Source organism: Tenrec ecaudatus, chromosome 10, assembly GCF_050624435.1.
Source record: "Tenrec ecaudatus isolate mTenEca1 chromosome 10, mTenEca1.hap1, whole genome shotgun sequence".
NCBI classification, from domain to species: Eukaryota; Metazoa; Chordata; class Mammalia; order Afrosoricida; family Tenrecidae; genus Tenrec; species Tenrec ecaudatus.
Window position 1 is genome coordinate 149,933,757 of NC_134539.1, and position 25,273 is coordinate 149,959,029.

Sequence of the window (25,273 nt, forward strand, 5' to 3'; positions counted from 1 at the left end):
AATCCACACATACAGGTCAGATTCCTAGTACGGTGTATGTGTCTGGATGTGTAGGGTTTGTGTTTTGCTTAGTTTGTTTTAGTGCGTGGGATTTGGAAAAAGAATGTTGGAAATGTTTTTCCCCATAACAGTTCAGGTTTTAAGTCATGTAGAACTGAGACAGCTATTTGCTGTGCAGAACAAACACCAAGAAGCTGGCAGTAACATAGGCTTTGCCAATTGCCAGAGGCCAGGAAGATGTAATATGTTCAGAGGTGCTCCTTCAAGAGCTTATTATCCACGGAGCGGTCTCGTGTACAGAAAGACACCACTCATTTTCTTCCGTGTTTTGGTAGCTGTCTTTCTATTTGGGGAAGAGAAACTGTTGGAAATGTCACCGCTACCCACAAAATGAGTGGTTCTTTCCATATATCTTTGGCTACCTTGAACTTGCTCTCCTCTACTATCTCTCACAAAAATTATATCTATAGACAGTGGTCTGATACCCAAGGACAACGCTCCGGGTTATGCTAACGCCCCTTGGACATCCCATAATGGTCTGCAGATCGCAAATACCTTACAATTCCTTAGATTGGGTAGAAATATAAAATCTGAGGAAAATTTGAATATATAACCTAGATTGTTTTCCTGATGATAAGACCATGAGAATTCCTCTATCATTTTCCAAACTCTCACTAACTGATGGGAAACAAGATAACATTTTTAAAGTAAGGGTGTCTATTAAATATATGTAATTAGCTGAACTCTGCTGTGAAAACTCTTATCAAATGTGTCTTAGGTATTTTTAAGGCACGCGCAGAACTGTTGCATCCAGAATACTGCCTCACATGAAAATGCCCCTGTTTGGTGTCTTAGCAATTTTTCAAAGTTGATTCCACCAAATCTATATTTACATGTTAAAAAATTCAATTAATGTGATGACTTGCATCCCATAAGAGATACAAAAGATGTTCAACTAAATTCTTATGAAGCATGGAAATACCAAGTGTTAGCTGTGCACTCAAACAGCATCTGTCCATGTAGCTTTGATATCAAGACTACTAAAATATGATCCCAGGAATAAATATTGAGAGGCTAATATTTCCAGAACACAATGTTTGTAGGAGCCTCTCCTTGGAGAATCACAATACATTTTATCATAGTATAGGTTTTAGGAAGGCCCATATTTGGCCCAAGATTGTAAACAAGTTTCATTTTGATAGGCAGCTTGAGAAGGGAACATGGAATCTACAGTCAGGTACCCTGGCATCGAATTGAATATTTATGTAAACCTGAGCAAGTAACTTAATCTTTAAATCCCTCCACTCCATCATCTGTAAAATAGTAGGGATGGAAAATGTTTACTTCATGAGATATTCTTATCTTTGAAGTTTAAAAGCAAGTATTATTTAGGAAAGTCCTTATGAAATCCGTAACGAACATTTGGCACTTCATAAATATAGTTTCTATTGTTACTTTTGTCATTTTTCATTCTCTTCTCTCTTTTCCTCGCTCTCCTTCTCCTCCTCCCCCTCTCCCTTCTTCTTCTTCTTCTTCTTCTTCTTCTTCTTCTTCTTCTTCATCTTTCTCTTCCTCTTCCTCTATTTGTTCTGTCACTTCTTCCTCCCCTTCTTCTCCTTCTCCTTCCCTGTCTTCTGAAGTGAACAGTGAATACTCCCTACTCTCACTTACATTTCACCTTAGAGGCCCATTCTCTTCTGGTCCCTTGCTGACTGCTGAATGTACAATGGCCAAGAATCAACATGAACGAGGGATCTTGATGGCTTTCCTTCAGTGGGGCATACCCAGCTGCCAGAAGGAAAGCTACAGTCATATCATTGAATCACCCTTCTATAACTTTGTCATTGTATCCCCACTGAGTACCTAGAGTGTGCAAGTATAAAGTCTCAAGACCTTTACTTTCTTTTCAATCTTCATAATTGCTTATGGTTACAACCACCTGGCAAAGAATATTAGGTATATGTTATTTTTTTGGGGGGTATATGTTATTAAGATTATACACATACTAAGTTGTACAAACAAAACAAGGAAATGCCGCTTGGTTTAAAATCAGGAAAGCTAGGTGCAAGGATTGTATTCTCTCACCATACCTTTCCAATCTGTATGCTGAATAAATAATCAGAAAAGCTGGATGAGATGAAGAAAATTGCTTTATCAGGCTCAGAGGAAGGCTGATTAATTACCTCTGGTATGTGAATGACAGAGGTTGGCTTCCTGAAAGTGAGGAGGCTTGAAGCACCCGATGATGAAGATCCAGGATTGCCGCCTTCATAATAGATTACAACTCAATAGAAAGAAAACCAACATCCTCACAAGCAGGCCAAGTGTAGTATCATGATAGAGAAAGGGTTTAGGTTGTCAAGGATTTCATCTTGCTTGGGCCCACAACCGATGCTCATGGAAGAGCGCTCAAGAAATCAAAGGACACATTGCATTGGGTAAATCTGTTGCTTAAGACTTCTTTCAAATGTTGAAAAGCAAGGATGCTACTTTGAAGACAGCAGTGTGCCTGACCCGTGCCGTGATATTTCCAGTTGCTCCGTGGGCATCTGAAAGCTGGACACTGAATAAGGAGGACTGAATAACACTAGATGCATTTGAATGAAAACGGTGTCAAAGAATATAGAAAGTACCGTGGATTGCCACAAGACCAAATAAATAAGTAGAGGAAGTAGTACAGCCAGAATGCTCCTGAGAGGCAAGGATAGCGAGATGTCTTCTCATGCCCTTTGGCTATGTTTGTCGGAGAGACCAGTCCCTAGAGAAACACATGGTGCTTAGCAAAGTCAAGGGGCACTGATAAATAAGAAGACTCTAGACAAGATGGATGGACAACAGTGGCTGGACCCAATGGGCTCCAGTATAAGAACACTTGTGAGGATGTTGCAGGACCAGACAGTGCTTTGTTCTGTCGTGCCTAAGGGTTCCCTGGAAGAGAGCATGATGAGACTTATCGTACCTACTTTGCGCAGGGTGTCAGGATGGACCAGCTCTCAGAGAAGAACCTTGTGCTTGGAAAAATGGAGGGTGAGAGAAACAAAGAAAGATTCTCAAGGAGATGGGTGGATGCAGTGGTTGAAACCATGGGCTCAAGCAGAACCATGATTCTGAAGCTGCCGCGGGACCAGACAGTGCATAGGGTCTGAGCCAACTCAGAAGCACTCCAACATCACAGTGGCCACTGAACGAAGACTATTGTCACCTGCCTTCTCCAAAGATAGAAAAGATCATTGCAGGAGTGCGGGTAACTTGCCATATGCACACGTGTTTTACTGGCAGTGTGCTTATTTTTAAGCTAGCTCGGTTTATTTCAGCAGACTCTCTCCCCTGTGCTCCTGGGAGCATCTCTCTATTCATTAGACTAAAAGGCACGACATCAATCCAAACCAAGAAATCCCATGGAAGGAGACCAACAATCACCTTCAAGTTGATTCCAACTCAGGGCCACCTTACGTGTTTCAAGAGTAGCCCTTTGCTCCATAGGACTGTCAGCAGCTAACTTTTGGGAAGTAGAATGCCCCGCCTTTCTCGGAGCCCTTCCGGATGGGCTCACACCTTCCACCTTCTGGTTTTGCAGCTGAGCATCTGAGCTATTTGTGCCACCCCGTGACTGCTAACATGTTATAGCTTAGATTTAGATGATGAATAATGTGACCCTTGGGTCGAGAGATAGGGGTTTTAGCCCCTAGACAACCAGGAGCCACTGAAAGTGTTTTAGAATGAGAAGAACATGATCAAAGCTAAGATTCTGAGAATTAATTTCGCAAAAGCATAAGATGGATGGTCGTGGAAACGAGCAGGTGAGGGCTGAGTTGGAAAGCTGAAGCAAAATCACGACCATCACAAAATCTAAGGAGCCCAAGTGACCAGGGGAATTCACATGAGAAGGCAGAGACAAAGAATTGTTACAGAAATAGCTGTAATAGAGTTTGACATTTAAAAAAAGTATCCCCAAACTGTCCAACTGGTTGAACGTAATTTTAAAGTGCATTATTATTTCTTTTTTTCTGTTTAAATTACGCAAATCCTTAAAACATGGGATTGGTTTCAACCTGTTATAGTTAAGCCCCTGTGCAGAGCCATTGCTGGGGGTATAATTTTCCCTCCTTGGTCTGTTTTTAAGGTGCAAAAAAGGGAGAAGGGGCCCCGGCAGAGTCCATATTTCAGGAAGGTTTTTCCATGTAAAGTGAACATCTGCTTTCCATCAGATGCAGATGTGGCTGTGTCCCGCAGCCTGGCCCAGCCCTGGAATGCAACAGATGCAGGGTAGCATCTCATTCATCAGAAGCTTCCCAATAAACTCCCACCTGTGAGCAAACTCCCTCCAAGGACACCTTCCCCACTCTGCCTCCCCTTCATGTGCACAGGAGAGTTCCTTGCCTGGGAGACTAGAGGGTTATATGTGTTCACCTTCCAACCAGGGCATCCACGATCCCATTTTCTTCCAGGTCCTCTCTTTAAATCAAGGGAGCAAATCTTTTTTCAAGGTGAGAGGAAAGAATAACCCCATTGAGCACAGTCTAAGCGCCCCATAGCTAGTTGCTTCTGTTCCAAGAATGGTTAGTGTATGTTTTCTATAAAACATGAAAGGACAGTAATATGAAGGGGACATGGAATGCCTAAGTAAAGCAAAGACACACCTTGGGATCAAGGCCTGTCAATATGTACAAGAAATCTCTGACTTGCATAATGGACAGGCTTCCCTTTCGGTGACTCTGTTGTAAATTGGTTCTGAATTAAGTTTAAAACTCTCTCTCTCTCTTTTTTTAAGTTTTCATTATGATTGACTTTGATTATCGGTCTCTTGATGTAGCTGATCTTAATTTGGCTTGGCTGTGAGGAAACATGTCATATAAACTTATGGGATGATGACTTCATCCTGCAACGTGGTATGGAGTCCATGTTAAGAACAGTAAGATGTTTTTAAAAGTATTGTTAAAGGGTGGCTTTCAGTACACTTTAGGGAGACCTCACTGATAAACAGATGAGAGATGGATACAGCAAGCCGGGATTTAGAAGAAGTGCTTTCCAGAGACAAGGAAAAGCCAGGCTGCGGTGCCTACTTCCAGGTGCCAACTTGACCGGGCTGTGGAGCCAGTGTGTATGGACCACCACTGCTCTGCACTCTGAGGGCTTTCCGTGTGATTAGCATTTCAAGCCAGTGATGCTACACGGAGCACATTCCCCTCTGTCAATCAAGTAGGCGATCCTTATGGAATCCGGGGAAAAAATAATCATAATAAGGTTTCCTAAGGGAGAAGGATTCTGTTTCCAGATTGTAGGTAGACAAGACTGCTAGCATCCCTAGCCTGTCATTTGCTCTGCTGTTTATGGATTGACTAGTCCCCATGATTTCATGAGTCGGGTCTTCAAAATAGCAATCTCTTTGTGTTTCTGTATGTCTGTCTATCACTCTATCTTTCCGTCTCTATCGCTCCTTAGTTACCTCTCATTTATCTATCATGTTTATGTCATCTATCTGCCAATTGCCATAAAGTCAATTCTGACACATGGTGACCCCATGTGTGTCAAGATGGAATTGCATTCCAAAGGGTTTCCATAGCTGATTTGTCAGAATTCAATCATCAGGCCTTCTGAGATATCTCTAGGTGAACTGAACCATGGACCTTTTGGTCAGCAGCCATTGGGATCACAGGGAACCATTTGCTATATACATAATTTGTATCCATAACCTGCCTGTCAGTCTGTCATGATGTAGCAGCTGGCGTGTTGCAGTGGGATTGGTACCTCCAATCCCATCAGGGTTGCCGAAAGTGAACAGGTTACAGAGGAGCTTGCAGACCAAGAACAGACTGCTACAGAACTGGCAGTCCACGTCAGAGGAATTATCTACAGAACACCTTACAAATAGCAATAAACCCACACGCGTAGAAACAGAATATTGTCAGAGACGGTGCCAGAAAATGAGCCCCTTGGGTGGAAAAGCACTTAAAATATACCTGAGGAAGAACCAGCTTCTCAAAGTAGAGTCGGCCATAACCTGCAGATGGACTAAAGGCTCGGGGACATTCTTTTGCTGATGGGACACGACCACAAATGAGAAGAAACAGTTGCAAGCACCAGGCAATAATCAGAAATCGGATTGTCCGATGGAGAAATGGCAGAAAATTGGAACGTGTCCCAAAGGAAATAGCTCATCCACGTTATGGAGGGGAAACTTGCTCCATATATGTTATCGTGGCCTGGAGGGGAGGTTGACACGGTTTCAACTCATCAAACATTTCACAGTCCTACACCATCCTCACAACTGTTCTGATGTTGGAGACCATGGTTGCAGCCACAGGCTCAATCCATCTCGTGTAGGGTCTTCCTCTTTTTTGCTGCTCACTTCTTTATAAACATGATGTGTGTATGTGTTTGAATAATTATTGATTGGTTTGGATTTGGTCCCTAAGAACATAGGCAAGAACCCTCTGGGTGGGACCCAGGGACAGTAGAGAGAGGGAGGGAGTACAGCTGGATCCCAGCAAGGAGAGAGATGAGGCATGCGAGGTAAGGCTCAGGGAGACCATATCACAAGGATTTTATTCATCCTTGAACTTCTCTGGTGAGGGAAACACGCAGGTTTCAAAGAATTTGAACTCATTCCATTGCATAAAATCATTGAGATTTGAACAGGATTTGGTTGATTGGTGGAATAGGATTGGCTGTGCTCTCCGGGCTTGGGATGGATGCGTGTTGGCCAACATGGATCGATGTTGTACAGTTGATGACAGACCGACAAGGCAGTGCACCCACAGCAATGAGGGGGGGTGGGAAGAAAGGGACTCAGAGCAAGAGCAATATCCATTCTGGGTCCAAGAAGAACTGGTAGAGGAATCTTGGCAGACATATCCTCAGAGTGTACCTATGTGGACGGGACACATCTTCGCACTTTGAGATTGGTTCTTGCTGTTCCATTTCTGAAGCGCAGTGAGTCTCCTGGGACTCGTCTTACCTTGACCTAATAAAGCCCCTCGCTTTCCTTTTACTTTTCGCGTAGCTTTTGGAAAGCAGTTTCCATTTGGGGGGAAGGCGATAGCCCAGTTTTATTATTTTTTTCCACAGTAACTGCTGAGCACTGGATTTGGGAACATCTGGGCAACCCCAGCCTTGGTGTGCTTGCACACCCAACAGGCTGGTTGCAATGAGGGTGGGTGGGGCGAAGCCTGGTGTGTCCCGAGCACATGAGCTCTGCCTAATTTTAAAGGGGAAAAAATGCTACATCATCACACAGAACATCTGGTGGAATTCAAGATTCAGTTACAAATGGTTCTGAAGGCCAATTATTAGGCAAATGATGCCCGTTGAAACTCTATTCTGAGGTGAAATTGCACGGACTGCTCTGAGACATACCTATCTTTAGATTCAACACATGCTTGCCTAGGGCAGCAAGGGCAGGAGGGGGCGTCTTGGGAAGGGCAGAATTGAGAAATGATAGGAAGGGGATGGATTGCTCCCTAGATCCATGATTATCTCCGATTAGGGATATGCAACACCTCATATTTGAAACCAAAGTGATAGGAATCATAATAGCCATAGTAATAATGACAGCTGTCATTTATTGAGCACTTGATACCTGCTGAGCATTTTACAGGCCTATCGCAGTGATTCCACGAGTACTACTAGTATCCTCGTCTATCAAATGTGCAAGCTACAACTTAAAACTCACCGCCATATACTCCATGCTGGCTCAGAGCGACCCTATAGGACAGAGTAGAACTGCCCCTTTGGGTTTCCAAAGCTGTAAATCTACACGGGAGGAGAAAACCTCATCTTTCTTCTGGGTAGCTCCTGGTGGGTTCCAACTGTTGACTTTGCAGTTAGCAGCACAATTCATAATCCACTCTACCAGCAGGGTTTAAACTGCAACATAGAACTGTTTAAAGCATTTACTGCATTTTGAACAAACTAAGTGGTCGGCCTAGAACAATGTCAAGGCATCTGTGTTAAGCAGGGTTCTCCAGAGAAACAAAACCCCAAACCAGGCCACTTATGATTAGATAGATAGATAGGTTTACACACCAAGAAATAATATATAGCCAATTAGTCCACACAGCAGTACAGAGGGTTCGGTTCAACTCACTTCTGTGGAGCAGTTAATATACTGGAAGTCCTTCAACTCACATGGTGGGTTAGTCTGGGTACATTATAGAAACAAATCCACAGAAACTCACGTATAAGAAGAGAGTTTTATATAAAGGTTAAGTGCGCATCAAGGAAACATCCCAAACCAGTGCTGCCCAAGCCCACAAGTCCAACATTAACCCACATGTCCAACACCAATCCACAAAGTCCTCCTCCATCTCACAAAACACACACTATGGTGCCAACTGCAGGAGGAAAGCTGAATCAATGAATGTGTAAACATCTCAGTGCTGGCAGGGGTCTCCTCACAGGTGCTCCAACACCCAGGGCTGCACTGGGGTAGGTCCATGTGGCTTCTCCTCAGGGATGTCTTGCATGAAATGAGCCTTTCCAGCTGAAGCAGGGAACTGGCTAAGGAAGCTGCACCTTTGACCATCAGGGAGCAAGAGACCTGAGAACTAGAAAGGTGAGGCTCACCAAGCCATTTATCCCTCCATTCTTCAATTAACCCCACAAGTGTTTATTGGCCAGGTTGGCACAATAAACTATCTCACATGGGCTGCTGTGTCCAAGGTCAAGGAAGCAGACAGTGGAGTCCTCTGTCAGTTGGGCAAGGCAAGCAGAGTCTGCCCACAGACAGCAAACGGCAGGGTGGGTCACCAACAGTCAGTCCACTAGCTCAGGAGCTTAGAGAAGTAGGCCCAAATTGGATATCGAACACAAGTAATGCAAGGTGACAGGCTCCACCAGCCTCAAGCTCAAGCGATGTAAGAACCAGCAGCGTGGCGAAGCAGGTCTTGAAGGAGCCTCGAGTTCTAGCAACATGATTCATGGGTTGGCTTGGCCTACAGGTGGTGTAGCTCTCAGGTTGAGGCAGAGAACTAGCTAAAAGCAGCAGCACACCCCAATATGCTCCGATCACCAGAGAGCAAGAGAGTGGTGGGGATGGGGTGGGGGGGATTTGCAGAGCCATTTATCTCTTTACCCTCTGATCAAACTGCAACCTGAATAATCCCACATGTTCCCATTAGCCAGGTTGGCACAATAAACCTATCACAGTATCCTGAGACCATAACCATCCCTTTGAAAGCCTTGGTGATGCTGAATTAACTTGCCTATCTTTACATGTATTGAGGTGAGCCCCAAATGATGGGAAATCCTTATCAATTTATGGTTGGTGTTTTTGACATTGGAATCCTTGGAGTTCCTACCAGGCAAGGAAGAGATTCCAGTCCACAGAGGTATCTTGACCCAAAAAGCCTGGCTGCCTACTTTGTGGCTGGGAAGAAGAGCCATTGAATACGCAATGGTTCACAGTTCCTGTAACCCACATGGAGCTGTGAGTCCGAGTCAACCGGACAGCCATCTGTTGTTTTTTATTTGTTTTGGGGGGCATTTGATTTCCTGCATCCCCCTCCCAGACCCAGCTCTCTTGATTCCTCCCATGGGGACTAGTGTACCTTGTTAACACTCTGGGCTCACCTGGTTTAAAGTGGTGCTCTGTAACTTCGCCCACCCAAGCAAGCAAATCTTTACTCAGAATGGTTATTTTTACACCAATAATTTAGATGAAGAATTGAAATTCTTCTTTTCCCACCTGCGTTTTCGGAGTGTCAAACATAGGTTCGCATGACTAGAAAAGGTAGAAGCATAGAGACGGACTTTGGGTTCATTTTTCATTATGACCATTGTATTCAAGCAGCAATGGCGGGACAGGGAGCCGCAGAAATCACCACTTGGTCTCCTGGCATGTGTAGACATCGGGGAAACATTCATGACACCCAAAAGATGCTGGATTCCCTTTCTCCCATCTATCAGCTGATTGTCATCAAAGAGTGAGGTAGACGTGGTTTTAATTCCCTTGGTTTCTGGAACCCTTTTTAAACTGCTTATTGTTTAGTTTTGCTTTTATACAATGTACTGGATTTGGGGGCGGCATGGGGGTAGAGGGGCAGAATAATGGGAAAAAAGACTCTGGCCCAGAAATCATTGAAAAGGTCTCAATATTTTAAGAAAATCCATGATTTTTATCTTCTTTTTTTATTTATGGAAAGCTTTTTTTAATGTTTTAATCGTTTTATTAGGAGCTCATACAACTCCTATCACAATTCATACATACCTCAATTGTGTAAAGCACCGTTGTACATTCATTTCCCTTATCATTCTCAAAACATTTGCTCTCCACCTAAGCTCCTGGCATCAGCTGCTCATTTTTCCCCCTTCCTCCCTGCTACCCCCTCCCTTGAAAATTTATAAATTGTTATTTTGTCTTATCTTGACCTGTCCGACGTCTCCCTTCACCCACTTTTTTCTGTTGTCCGTCCCCCAGGGAGGAGGTCACATGTAGAACCTTGTAATCGGTTGCCCCTTTCCAACCCCTCTCCCTCTGCCCTCCCGGTATCACCCACTCACACCAGTGGTCCTGAAGGGATCATCTGCCCTGGATTCTCTGAGTTTCCAGTTCCTATCTGTACCAGTGTATATCTTTTGGTCCAGCCAGATTTTTAAGTTAGAATAGGGATCATGATAGTTGGGGAGGAGGAAGCATTTAGGAACTAGAGGAAAGTTGTATTCATTGTTGCTACACTGCACCCTGACTGGCTCATCTCCTCCCTGAAACCCTTCCATAAGGGGATGTCCAGTGGCCTACAGATGGACTTTGGGTCTAGAATGGAGAACTTATACGGGAATGCAACTAACCTCTTATAAAAGGGGAAATCTTTTGCAAATATAGCCCAAGTCCTGGGTTTGAGTCTTCACTTTTTTACATTTACTTTCTGAATGGAGGAATGAAGACCTGGTGGCTCTGAGAGGTAGATGCTACATTGGCAACCTCAAAGTCAGAGGTTCCAACTCACCAGCTGCTCAGTGTGAGAAGGATGAGGCTGTCCACTCCCACAAAGACTTGCAGCCCCAGAAACCCTACGCAGGAGCCTGATGGGTCAGAATCTACTGACTTCCTGGGTCTGGAGAGAACCTGGTGTTCATGGCTTTATGACCAGATTATTGGAGCTGAGGGATCTGAAAAGACTTGAGGCTCTGAAGTTCATTCCAAGTACTAATTACTATAGTATTTGTATAAACTTCATTTACATTTTAACTCTGCTTGTCTCTTATAAATGTATATAGATTTTAAATGAACCAAAAGGCAGACCTGTGACCCTTGAGTTGATTCCAACTTTCCTTAAATTGAGGCTCAGCTCAACATGAAAATCTTTGGCCAACCAGAAAGAAGTTGCCTCAGAACAAAGCCAGGCTCCTTTTTTCAGCCTTGGTTTTTCTCTTAAATGAAATTCTCCTTCTTTATTGTTACCATGATATCGTCATAGTAAAAGCTACTTTAAAAATCAGTTTTCATTTTTAATGATCTGTGTTCCATATTATTTAATGTAGACTTTTCCATTGGCTGCATGAAAATTAAACATTAAAACACAAGAAGGAAGACAAATCAGAAACATCAACATGTAAGGCTTTTTAAAAAAAACAAGCAGTACAAATTAGGTAAAGATAAAATTTCTCATTCGCATAAAATAATTGACATATTTTGTTGATTTTTTTTATCATCAGAGTAAGCTTTTCCTAGATTTTTTATGGCAATAACAACCAAACCCTCTCAAGTTGGAGCCAGAAATTCTGTCTTAAGTAATACTTGTAGTTCCTGTGCTGATTAATCTCCCAGTCACTCAGTCTTTACTCTCTCTCATTTTATTTTGCCTTCATGTGCTAAATGGGTTGTTGGAATCTGGGAATAGAGAATGTACGAGAATGTCGTCTCTACAGCAAGTGATTTGTTTTTGTGGAGAGGTAAAAGGTGAGAAGCATTTTAACAATAGGAATATTTTCAGCCACGTGAAATGCCATCGAAGAAGAATAAACTAAGCAGATGCAAAAATGAACCACCTTCAAAAGCAAACAACACACGGAGAGTCTTAGGTACCTGTGTTCCTTTCCCGTGTCCTTGTCTATAGTGATATTGTCGGACTTTCCTTGTCGTGTAGCTTTTAAAAAGGCTGTGTTAGTTTTTATACGGTGGGACTATCCCTAATTAGAATCCTATTTAGGTTCAGTTATTAGTAATTAGAATTAATTCAAATATGGTTACCAAAGCCATTATTAAATGCTTGATCTCACTGATTTTGCTGTTTTGGCAGGGACAACAGTTCTTGTGCACTCTTTTCAAAGGACATTGGCTACTATGTGTATGTATATATATATGAGTGTGTATATATACATAATATATATATATATACATGTATAAACATAAAGCACTCATGGTTACCAGAGAGTGACCTGTGAGTCATGTGACCATCAAGATGGGGCAGGGATCTTGGATTAAGGGTCACCTCCCTTTGAACCCAGTTCCAGCTAATCTCCAAGAAGACAATAGTCCCTATCTGAATGATGATTGTCATGGAAGCTGGGAGGCAGTATGATTAATTCCCTTTGAACAGGGCTATGACAAGAGTAAAATATATGACCCACTCTTCTGTCAGCGTGTCATGCTTTGGTGGATTACCTGTCAGATCAGTCACTGGTATTTCAAATACCGGTAGAGTCTTTGCAGAAGCCTTCAGTGGACTGAGACAGGCCAAGAAGAAAGAGTCGATGGTTTCATTGTCGAAAATCGGCAAGTGGAAACCTTCTGAAGAGCAGCAGAGCTTTGTCTGATACACAGTTGGAAAACGAGACCCTCGGGTTGGAAACACTTTAAATGTGGCTGGGCAGAGTGGCCGCCTCAATGCTGTGTTCACCATAGCGGCATGCCTGGAGGAAAGGACTCCCACTTGCTGCTGTGGCATCACTTAAAAATAGGAAGGAGCTGTTATAAACACTGCAGTGATCAGAGTGTGTGGTGTATGACATAGAGATCCAAGAAAATGCAAGTCTTTCAAAATGAAACAACGATGTAAAGCTACACCCTTATGAGCTGAAATGCACTAGGATAGGCTATTTGGAATTGAACGATCTTTGGGTCTACTGTGCCAGGAATGACAAATTGAAAAGGAATCGTGTCATATTTGTCACCAAGAGGACTTTTCAAGATCTTTCCAGAAGTACATAGTGATGAGTCGTAGAAGGCTATGACTATGCCCACAAGGAAGACCAGTTAATACTGAAATAATTAAAATTAGCACATCAATCACTCATGCAATAAAGGAATACATTAAATATTTTTACATTCTTCTGCATTGTGAAATTGATTAAACATGCCATCAAGATGCATTGAAAATTATGATTGTTGGAATGTGAAAATTGGAAGAACCAGCAGTTGGAAAATATGGCTCTGGTAATAGAAATGATGCTGGAGATGACATGATCAACTTTTGCAAGACCAATGACTTATTCACTGCAAATACTTTATTTCAACAACATAGGTGGAGACTAAAAGACAGATTCACTGCCATGAAGTCAATTCTGACTCACAGTGACCCTATAGAACAGGGCGGAACTGCCTCTGTAGGTTTCAGAGGCTGTAACCCTTTATGGGAGCAGGAAGCCCCATCTTTCCCCCTCAGTGGCTGGTGGTTACGAACCGCTAGCTTTGTGGCTAGCAGCCCAACTCTATGCCACCAGGGTGGCAGGTAAGTGGAGACTATACACCTTAAAATCCATATGTTGCTCTTAGAGAGAGATAAGGTTGCCTGCTCCCGTAAAGGTTTGTGACCTCTGAACCTCTGGGAAGCAGTTGAACCCTGTCCTATACAGTCATCATGAATCAGAATTGGCTCTGGGGCAATGGGCATGCATATGGACCTTGCCAGATGGAGTACACAGGAATCAGATAGACTACTCCAAAGAAAGATGATCCAACAGAATGTGAACCTTCGTGAACAGTAGCACTCATATCACATGCAAGGATAGATTTGATAAAGAGAGCTCAGAAGCGATCGCAACAACACACAGACACGGGACTGTCAGAAAACCATGCCAGATCAGAAGAGCACGTGGAACGGTGGACGTCACTGATGATGTGTCAGGTGGGTTTTGCTGAAAGCAGAGAAAAACAGAGAGACGTTTACCGTGGTTTTATTGTTATGCAAAGAGTAATACTGTGGAACCTTCCAGAATTCTATATGGTGCTCCTACAGAATCTGTACATAAAACCAGGGGCAGTCAGATGAATAGTGCAAAGGGATACTTGATGGTTTCAGGTCAGGAGAGGTATGTATCTGGGTCCTCGTTTTCCCCATACTCATCCAATCTGTGTATTGAGCAAATAAGATGAGAGGTTGGTTTACATGAAGAAACGCAGCATTAGAAATGAAGGAAGACTCATTAACACCTTGCAATATGCAGATGACACAAGCTTGCTTGCTGAAAGAGAAGAGAACTCAGAAAACTTCCTGATAAATATCAAAGGGAGTCACAAATAGGAATTACACCTCACCACTGGGCCAACACGTACCATTGCCATATACATAGCAAAGAATGATGTCATCAAGATTTTCTTATAATTGGATACACAATTAATGCCCACAGGAGCATCGGTCAGGAAATCAAATGACATTTGCATCAGGCACATATGTTGCCCAGGACAGCTCTCAAGTGTTACAGAAGAAAGTGGTTAGTCACTTTGAAGACAAACGTGGGCCTGACTCAAGCCATGGTATTTTCAATCACTTTATTTGCAGAAAAAGCTGAACAATGAATACGGAAGACTGCCGAATTGATATCGACCAAGCATCTCAAATGTACCAGAGGTTGCCAGAAGACAGACTAATTCTGTATTGGAAGAAATACAGCTGAATGTTCCTTCTCAGATACTTTGGACTCATTCCCCGAGGATGCTATGATTCAGCATCGACACAATCACAGTCACTTTGAGAAAGATGTGTAGGTTTGCATATTTAAAATTCTAAGGTCTGCTGAAGGGAAGAGGGCTTGAAGAACTTGCTGATGGAGATCACGGGTCGCAGCCTTTGGTATGGACCAATAATAGGTAGCATGGGAAAAGGAGAAACGGGGGAAGTTGACAAGGATGTGGTCTTGCATGGACCCTCCACCGATGCTCCTGGAAGCAGTGGTCAAGAGATCGAAAGGCGTTTTGCCTTAGGTAAAGTGCTGCGCAAGGCTTCTTTGGGCTTTTGAAAAGCAAAGATGTTACCTCGAGGACTAAGGTACACCCAACCCAAAACGTGGTGTTTTCAATCATCTCATCTGAATGTGAAAGTTAGAAATTAAATAAGGAATATAGAAGAATCGATGCATTTGAATGGTAGTGTTAGAGACTATTGAAAATACAGTGGACAAAGCTGATCTTCTTGGAAGAAGTATACCCAGAATGCTCTTTACAGGCAAGGATGGCAAGACTTCATCTGACATACTTTGTCCATGTTAGCATGAGAGTCTTTGGAGAAGGACTCTCTACTCAGTAGAGGGCACAGAAGAGGAGGAAGGCCCCCAGGGAGATGGATTGCCATGGGGACTGCACAATGGGCTCGGGCATAGGACTAATGGTGAGGATAACCCGGGACCTGGTAGTAGTTCTTTCTGTTGTGCATAAGGTCGCTATGGGTCCGAATTGACTAGAGATGGCACCTAACAACAACACCAAGGCAAACCCACTTAGTCCACAATTGTACTGGTCCTGGTACTGCTGTGCAGCTGATTCTGACTCCTAGGAGCTCTTTGTGGGTCAGTTTAGAAATGTGCTTCTGGTTGCTTTCAAGGCTTGCTCTTTGGGAAGGAGACCATCAACCCTTTCTTCTGAGATCTTTTAGTTAGTGACCAAAGGCACGGAACATTTATGTTACCCGAGATTCCAGAACTGTGCCCCGGGGGGTTATGATTGCACCATCCACTTGAAATGTATCTTGGTATGCTCTTGGCACGGGAGAGTATTGCTCTTCTCTCTCTCCCATTTACAGAATGGGAAAAAGTGAACGTCTGAAAGAAATGAAGACATACCCCAAGGTTCTGGAGTACTTATCTGGGGCCCGAATCTTCAATTCTATGTCTCATGCCATAGTCATAGGTCTGGCTTCTCTTTCCACACCCTTTCTGACACTCTCAAACATGCAATTCACACAATACACAACCGTAGCAGCAAAAAGACATAGGAGAGACACAGCTAAGTACACGGATGTGTTCATGGGAGAATAACCTCCTAAAAGAGATAGTTGTTCACACTCAGGAGAGAATCCAAACACTGAGCTTGACTGGAATGATTTATCTTCGATTCGCCATTTCTTGAAGGTCATGATCAGCTCACTGCTCAATCATGCTTTGCTCTTGCTGTAGGTCACCGAGTCAATTCTGACGCACAGCACCCAGACCACAGAGACACTGGTGTTTAAAAAACTGGACATGGAAATCACACCAGGGATTGCTTGTATATTTTAATATGTCCAGAGATCAATCCATACCCCGGTAAGTTTCTGATTCATTACATACCATGAAGTAGTCCAGGGGCCTTTCAGCACTCCAAGTGGCACCCAGCCTGCTTGCCTTGGCCTGGCAAAGGAAACCACAGCTCGTTGCCTTGCTCAACACACTCAACACGAAGATGACAAGAGGCTGGGCGAGAGAAAACATCCCACCAGCTCTGACTCTCAGAGCGATCGAACACCTCGGAGGACCAAGGGGCGATGTGCATCTAACTCCAACATAGTTCAACACTCCTCTCATTGTTTTCTTTCCATTTTTCACCTTATTGCCGTAGGAGACAACTAGGGGGGTGAGGGATGGGGAGTGAGGAGTAGGTCGCTTGGCAGAGACACCATCTTGGAGAAAGGAGATTCCATTTGAATTAAGGTCCCACACTGTGGAGCCCTGGTGTCTTTTGTTAGGTGAGAGCAGGGGCTGGCTGAGTTAGTTTGCAAGGGAGGGAAAGAGAAACGTAGTGAAATTCAATGTGTGGTTCAGGGTTAGTCCGAAGTGATTGCTACAAAACTCATAGGACATGTCGTTCTACAAAAAAGCTCCAAATGTGAAGCTATAATTTCTTGACACGCCCTCCATCTAGGGCTGTCCATTTCTGAAACAGTGTTTCCATCTCTCTGATCCTCCCCCTGTTCTTCCTTGCAGTTTTGTCTTTCATGAGGAATGCCAATCGTGTCCTTTTTAAGTGTTTCTTGAGGTAGGGAAACCAAATGAACTCTGAAGGGGCAAAGTCAGGGCTGGAGGGTGGAGGGAGTGAGGTTTCCAATCAAATTATCTTAGGAGAATCCTTATTCTCTGCAATGAATTAGTAGGTCCATTGTCCCAATGTGGGGGGAAAACAATCTTCATCACAATTTTCTGAAAAATTTAGGTCCCTGTGATTTCCCTTTGTTTTATCAAGATAGCTAGCTGTTGCTAGGCGCTGTTGAGTTGATTGTGGCTCATCAAGAACTACTACTGTTTCCATGAGTGCAAGATGAAATCCTTGACAACTTTGGGCTCTTCTGTTTATCACGATGTTACCTGTGGATGCCGTTGTGAGGATCTTGGTTTGCTTTATACATGGAGTGGTAATCCTATTGAAAGCTGCAATCTTGAACTTCCTCAGAAAGTGCATCAAGTCGAGTTGTACTACATACTGAAAGTTACAATTTTGCATCAAATCTTCCTCACTTTCACCAAATAAGATGGTGTCATTTGCATATTTTAGGTTGTTAATGAGCCTTTCTGCAGTTCGGATACCACATTCATCTTCATATAATCCAGCTCCTCTGGTTATTGACTCTGGTTATTGGTGAGAGGATATAACTCTGATGCACATCTTGCCGGACTTTAAGCCTTGTCCATTTGCCCGCCTGCCTCTTGACCCATGTCCAGGTTCCCTATGGGTACAAGGAAGTTGTACTCTTCTCAAGGTTATTTATAGTCTGTTATGATCCACACAGTGAATGCCTAGCATTGTCACAAGTAAACATCTTTCTGGTATTGTCTGCTTTCAGCCAAGACCCATCTGACATCAGAAACGATCTTCCTTCTTCCATCTCCTCTTCTGAATATGCCCTGAACCTCTGGAAGCAGCCTGTCATTGTACTGCGGCAACCGTTGTTGGATCAACTTCAGCAACATTTTACTTGCTTGTGGTATCGATCACATTGTCCTATAATTTGAGCATTCTGTTGCACCATGTTTCTTTGGAATGAGTATAACTATGGAACTCTTATAATGGATCCAGTTGTTATCTTCCAAATTTCGTGGAATCGGAGTGAGTGCTTCCAGTGCTTCATCAGCTTGTTGGAAGATGATAATCGGTATTCCATCAATTACTGGAGCCTTGTTTTTACGTAATGCTTTCAGTTTAGCTTGGATTGCTTCTTTGAGTACCACTGACTCTTTCTCAACTGCTATCGTTTGATATGATTAACTGTCAACTAGCTCTTTTCAAGCTGATCTTTGAAATTTTTTTATTGAGCTCTGACTTCTTCATTCTTCCATACATTTTATCTATTCTATGATTAAGAAAAAGTTTCAGAGTCTCTTCTGACATCCACTTTAATCTTTTTCTTTTTTCCCTGACTTTCAAATGGCCTTTTGCTTTCTTCATAGACGATATTCTTGATGTCCTCCATAGCTCATCCAGTCTTCTGTCATTTGTGTTCAATGCGTCAAATCTGTTTTTGAGATGTTCTCGATATTTAGGTGGGACGTAGTCAACATTGGGTTTTTGGATCATGTGGTTGTTTGAATTTTCTTCAGCTTCAACCTGAACTTACTTAGGAGTAGTTAATGGTCTGTTCCATGGTTCGCCCTTGACCTGGTTTCAATTGCTGATATTGACCTTCTCCATTGCCTCTTCTGACACATATAGTCAATTTGCCTTCTGCATCTTACATCTGAAAAAGTCCAGATATATAGTTGCCTTTGAGTTGTTTAGAAAAAATGTATTGTCAATGAAGAAGTTGTTGATCTTGCAAAATTCTCTTAGGAGATCTCCAGCTTGGTTTCTATCACCCAGACCATCTTTTCCAAAGAGAGTTCCTTCCTCTTTGTTTCCAACTTTGGCATTCTAACCACCAACAATTAACATATCCTGAATGCATGTTTGATCAATTTCTGACTAAATACATTGGTAGAATTCTTCTACTTTATGCATCATTAGTGGTGGGTGCATACATTTGAATAATACTTGAATTGACTGGATTTCCCTGTCTGTAAATAGATATGATCTGATCACTGACAGCACTGTACTTCAAGATAGCTCTTAAAATATCTTTTATGAAGATGAATGTGACATGATTTCTCTGAATTTGTCATTCCCCACATACTAAACCATTTGATTTTCTGACTCAATATGGCCAATCCCAGTGAATTTCAGCTCATTAACACCTGGAACATCAATATTTATGCATTTCATTTTTGACAACTTCCAATTTTCCTAGATTTATACTGTGTGCATTCCGACTTCCTATTACTACGTCATATTTGCCGAGGCATTTCTTCTTATTTTGAGTCATGTCCTATCGGTAAATGAAGATCCCCAAAGGCTGCACTGCATCTACACCATTTTGGTTGACTCTACTTTGCAAAGGCAGCTAGCTCTTCCTCAGGCACATTCTGAATGTCTTCTGACCTGATGTGGTCATCTGGTAAGATCACTGACACTACTCTGCTTCTATTGATGAGGTTTTCGTTTTCTGGCAGTGTTTCACTGCTGTGTACAAGGTGTCCAGTGGCTAAGTCATCAGAAGGGGACAGCCTATTCCTTCTTCAGAGTCTGTTCTTAGTCTGGAAGCTCTGCCAAAACCTATTTACTCTGGGTGACCCTGCTGGTATTTGAAATATCGGGAACATAACTTCCATGATTACAGCAACACACAAATCACCACAGTATGACAAACTAACACGCAGTGCTGGCTATCAAGATTACTCTGTGGGAATTCCCCCCATACAGTCATAGCCTTCTGAGCTAACTACTTTTCTTTGAATTTAACCAGCAGATGTCCTTGGAAGCTGGTATCTATATTTGACCTTTATGGGAGGCACCTGCCAAGAGTGAAACAAGGATATTACTGTGATAACTTATCAACAGCCATCTATTGACTGCAGAGACATGTTTAAACATGTATTGTTTGGAATAAACCATGCATGCACATCCTGAAGCCTTAATAGTAATACTTTTTGACTCACTCGTGTGTGTGGATGAGGGAACAAGGGAGGGAAAGATGCTCATACTGACAGATGGCTATTTGAAATGGCCACTGAACATAAACTCAATCGTTGAACATGAAGCTCAATGACTGAGCATGAAGTTTAAGCCAGGCATCCCTGCCATTCTCTTCTGTGGCATCCAGAAATGTTCAGTGTTTGGATTCAACTTAGGACAGTTTTATCTTCTCTTGTTCTCTGTTTGGTTAAGAACAGAAAAACTTAGATATCTTTGAAGCTAAAATGGAAATTTAAAAAGCATGATTTGGGCTTGTAAGGTGGACCATTTTTACCAAGATAATATTTTCCCACCTATGTGGATGCAGGGGTGGTGGTGGTGGTGGTGGTGGTGGTGGTGGTGGTGGTGGTGTGTGTGTGTGTGTGTGTGTGTGTGTGTGTGTGTGTGTGTGTGTGTGTGTGTGTGAAAATGTACTCAGAGCACAGGAGGGAAACCTGAGCTGGATTCTCTAGCCCTATTGGAAGTTCAGTGTCTTCTCTAGTAGCTGTGTCAGGAGCTGGGCGTGTGTGTGTGCCAGGCTGTGTGCTGAGAATGAGATAGGCAAGGACAAAGTCAAATAAATCTTGATCAGTCGACAAGTCCAGTAACACCGAGTAACCTGTAATAATATGGATCAAGAAGTCAGAGGATCTGTTTGTGGTCATCAACAACCAGGAGCAGGTTCTGGTCAGGGGTGACCCACTGCTGAGAATGCTCCTCTTACCTGAAATTCTCAATCAGAATCTACATTTTAACTGGCTTCCCTAAATTACCTGGGGATCTCCTTAAAATGTAGATTCCAACTTAGCATATTCAGAGTAGGAATGTGAATTCTCAGTAAAGGGGCATGGAATGGGGCAGGAGGGTGGGAAGGGAGGGCAGCGGAGGGAGAGGGGAGCTTTGAACCTGAATAAACCCATGCAAAGCCCTGACTGCAACACAACTTGTTCCACTCAAAGGCAAGAGCTTCCCCGCTAATACTGAGACCTGCGTAGGTTTTCTTTTTAAGAAATTCATAAATGTATCCTATCAGTCCTGGGTATCTCAGTGGTTCTATGCTTAGTGGGTGACTAAAAGTTGCTCCATGTAAATAAAATGAGGCAGTCTGCTCCTGTAAAGACCATAGTCGTGAAAACCTTATGGGGCAGCTCTACTTGACCTTATACGTCAATATGAATCAGAATGAACTTGACAGCCATAGAAGTAGGGTAAGGAGTTCCGTAGTTTGTTTGCTTTTAGAATTAAAAAAATAAGTAGTACACGAAATGGCTCAGGATGTACTTAGGTATTTTGTCTACGAAAGTATTTGTATAATATATGATTTTTAATATTTTGTTTACAACAGAATGCACCTTGTCCATGGGAAGGGTCTGGTCCTTTGCAGGAGGCTGAGGATTCTTCTGTTAAGTGCCAGGGTGATGCTCCTTCATAAGGGTCAATGGATGAGCTTTGCTGGAGCTGCTGAAGGAGTCGGGTTTTGCCAGAATAAACTTCCTAAGTGCGAGTGTGAGTGTGTGTGCACATGCGCGTGTGCAGCGTATGGAAAGGCCCACTTGGGGTGAGAACGATGAAGGGAGCCCGCAGAAGCAGTCCGAGTTAGGCTTGGCAGAAGAAGAAAAGAGTCAAGGCTGTAGGGTAAGTCATTTAAAAAGAAGTCAGCTCAGAAAACCATCTGCGCAAACTTACCAGAGCGATGGAAAGGGAGACAGGCCAGCCACATGGGGGGTGGATGCGCGCACGTGTGTGTGTGTGTGTGTGTGTGTGTGTGTGGGTGAGTGAGATAGAGAAAGAGAGAGAGAGAGAGAGAGAGAGCAAGCCTTGGGAGGGTGTAGGGGATAGACTCTCAGGGATTGACAGGCTGCAACTGCCTATTTGTGAAAGGTGACCAGATTTTAACACTGGTAAAGCGGGACACCATTGATAAAACTCATATCCTGGCGAAATAGCCACATGGCAGCCGCAAACCGTACACCCTAGCTTGTCGTGCATTCTTTCCAAAAATCGGGACTTTTTAAAAACGCCGCGGGACGCGGGAAAAATTGTTAAAAATCAGGACTGTCCCTTCATTCCACATTCCAGGCAGGAGGGTGGAGGCCCCTGGAAATTCTCTGTCTGGATGGCTTTGGGGAGTATCAAGGAAGATGAAAGTGTAGCCATTCTGAAAAGAAGACTCACAGTGCCCGTTTGCTAGACTTGATGTTGCTGAATTTAGAATGGTGGAGATGCAGGAGGAGCCATGAGTCTTCCCTAATTTACATCCTGTGAGTCCTGTAGGTGGATCATCCCTTATCCCACCAGGCGTCTGCTTTTCCTCCGTGGGTCTTGGAGATGGGCAGCGCCTTCTCCAACAGCCCAGCTTCATTCCTTTGCTTGTCTGTCTTGTGGCCTTCGAAGGCCATGCTTCCGCTGATAGCGTTGATCACCAACATCAGCTGCAATCGCGTCAGATGCAACACGTGCTACCATGCAGTAAGCTTTGGTGTGGCTCTGGGCAGAGCATAATGGGTGTAGAATGGGGCACAGTGGTGACATCCTTGGCTTCGAACTGAGTGATCCGTGGTTATAGCCCATCGGCCGCTCTGCAGAAGACAGATATGCGGCAGTCTGCTTCTGTAAAGAAGACTTGCCTCTGAGGCAGTTCCGCTTTGTCCAATCGGCTCCTTGGGAGTCAGAACCAACTCAGGGGCAACCGGTTTGGGGTGAGTACCAGCCGGACTTTGTCTCTAGTCAGGGATTAAACTCACTCACTGTTGTCAAATCAATTCTAATGCATAGGACAGAGTGGATGTAAGACCCCAGATAGCCTGTTCCCCAGGGATCTGACTTCAGAAGGAAGAACTCATCTCTGGATAAATCACAAGACAAGAAACATATTACTCGCTCATTCCTCCCTCCCTCTTGCACCCGGTGCTTTTCTTCTATTATGTCTAATCCAGTCACTGACGCCACCTTGGGAACACGTAAAGAAATCAAACTCATTCAAGGTCATAAAAACTCTCCACATAGTATGTCCCTTGAGAAGGCCCATCCAGTTCCTGTCCCTGGATCTTTGCGCCTAGTCTTCCTTGTCCCTGGAAGGCTCTCCCCGGATATTCATGTGGCACAAATGCCTTTGGATTTGGGCTCAATCACATTATCTGCAAGTTTTTGCGATGAGGCGCCAGCAGGTCAATTTCTTCTAATAGTGGCTCAGGGGTATAAAGTAAAACTGCCCAGTAGGGTTTTCTTGGTTCTATCTTTACAAGGCCAGAGACCCATGTCCTTCTCCTGCCAGTGAGCAGGTTTGAACTGCTAACCTTTCAGTTTCATTGTGACACTACTGGGTGGCGGGGGCTCCTGATACAGTGAGTAGGACTCAATCACTGTCATCGCCTCCGTAAGGAATCAGAGTGACCCTAGAGAATCAGATGGATATGCCCCTGTGAATTCCTGAGACTAACTCTCTATGGGAGTAGAAAGCCTTGTCTTTCTCCCTTGAGCAGCTGGTGGTTTCAAACTGCAGACCTTGTGGTTAGCAGCCCAATGGGTAATGACTATGAGGCCAATGAAGACTTTCCATGACATTTCTTTACTGAAGGATACACAAAAATTTCCTCTCGTTTGCTAGCATCTCTAATCGGCATGGGCTGAGTTTTCTAAGTGTCGTCTCAACGTTTCCCTCTTGAGTACATAACCCTTGGACTTTTAGCATTATTTGCTATTGAAGTCTTTCTGCATTCCCTTTGTAATTTTTTCCCAATACCCCCCACCCCAGCCCCATCAAAAGTGTGCTGTTGAGGGCACGCCTGATCAACTGGGGGACCATTTGAAGCAGACCATTAAATCGACATAATCCACACAAGCTGGGCACCTCCGAGTCTCAGTCCCCAAAGCATCACATTCAAATAAACATCCGTCCAAGTCCGGCAGTCCCTGAAAAGACATTTTTTATCTCAACGGCTATCTGCTGAAAACGGTACATTTTTATTCCATTTACTGAACAACCCAAGCATTTCTAGACCCTCCCCTTCCATCTCTGTGCAGATGCTCTGTGATCACCAATCAACCAACCCTCTCGCATTTTCAGGGAAAACTCTCCCTGGCTAGCGGATAGCTTTTCTTCTTCCTTTTTGCCTTTCTCTCTCTCTCTCTCTCTCTCTCTCTCTCTCTCTCTCTCTCTCTCTCTCTCTCTCTCTCTCTCTCTCTCTCTCTCTCTCTCTCTCTCTCTCTCTCTCTCCTGTTTCCTTTGGATCACCCAGATAGAGTTCCTTCATTTTATGTTTAACTGCTGCTTCTTTGTTCTTCGCATGGTGAATGAACTCAGCAGATCTGGGCTTCTCTTTATTGTCTTTGTCTCCCTGGCCCTCATTCTCCAGAGTCAAGCTTGGCCAGCTCTGCGGCGGGGGGGGGGGGGGGGGGGGGGGGGGGGGGGGGGGGGGTGTCTCTGGTTGACAAGAGGGGCATTTGGAAAGAAGTAATATTGTCGAATTCACTGTGTTTCGCCCACTACATGCTTAGAAGTGGATTTCATTTCCCTCTCATTTTTTATCCAGAAGAAAGCAGTTATTTAATTTTGGTCTCCTCACGGACCTGTGCCCATCAGCTTATTGATAACTGTGATCATTTTTGCACAGATGTCTAAAAAAAAAAAGTAGCTGGTGGGGGTGGGGGTGACTGGGAAGCGGGTAAAATAGAGTTCTAAAGGGATAAGGAGGTTACGATGCTTATGTCTTTGGTTTATAGCGTTCCCCTGTTCTAGAAAACTGAAAATGGCTTATGTCAAACTAGCCTAAACATCTTACCCTGTCAATCAGAGCATGTTTGCTGATCTAAGATGGACAGATAATAAGATAATTATTGGAAGGAAAAGTCCTGCCCACCGATCTACCCACCCCCATCTCTCTTATCTTGGCATTCATTTCAAGGTTTTGTTTTCTAACCTGGTTAAGTAACACTGAGAAAATAAATGTGCCCATTCCATGCAGTGCTCCAAAGGACATCTGTGTGTATAATGTTCTTTCATTTGTTTATGGCTAGTGATCAAGGCTCCTCTTGCGTGTTGCCTTAAACAGCCGTGTGCCCTATCACATCCCACTGCCCCGTGTCCCTGTTTGTTCAGCAGTC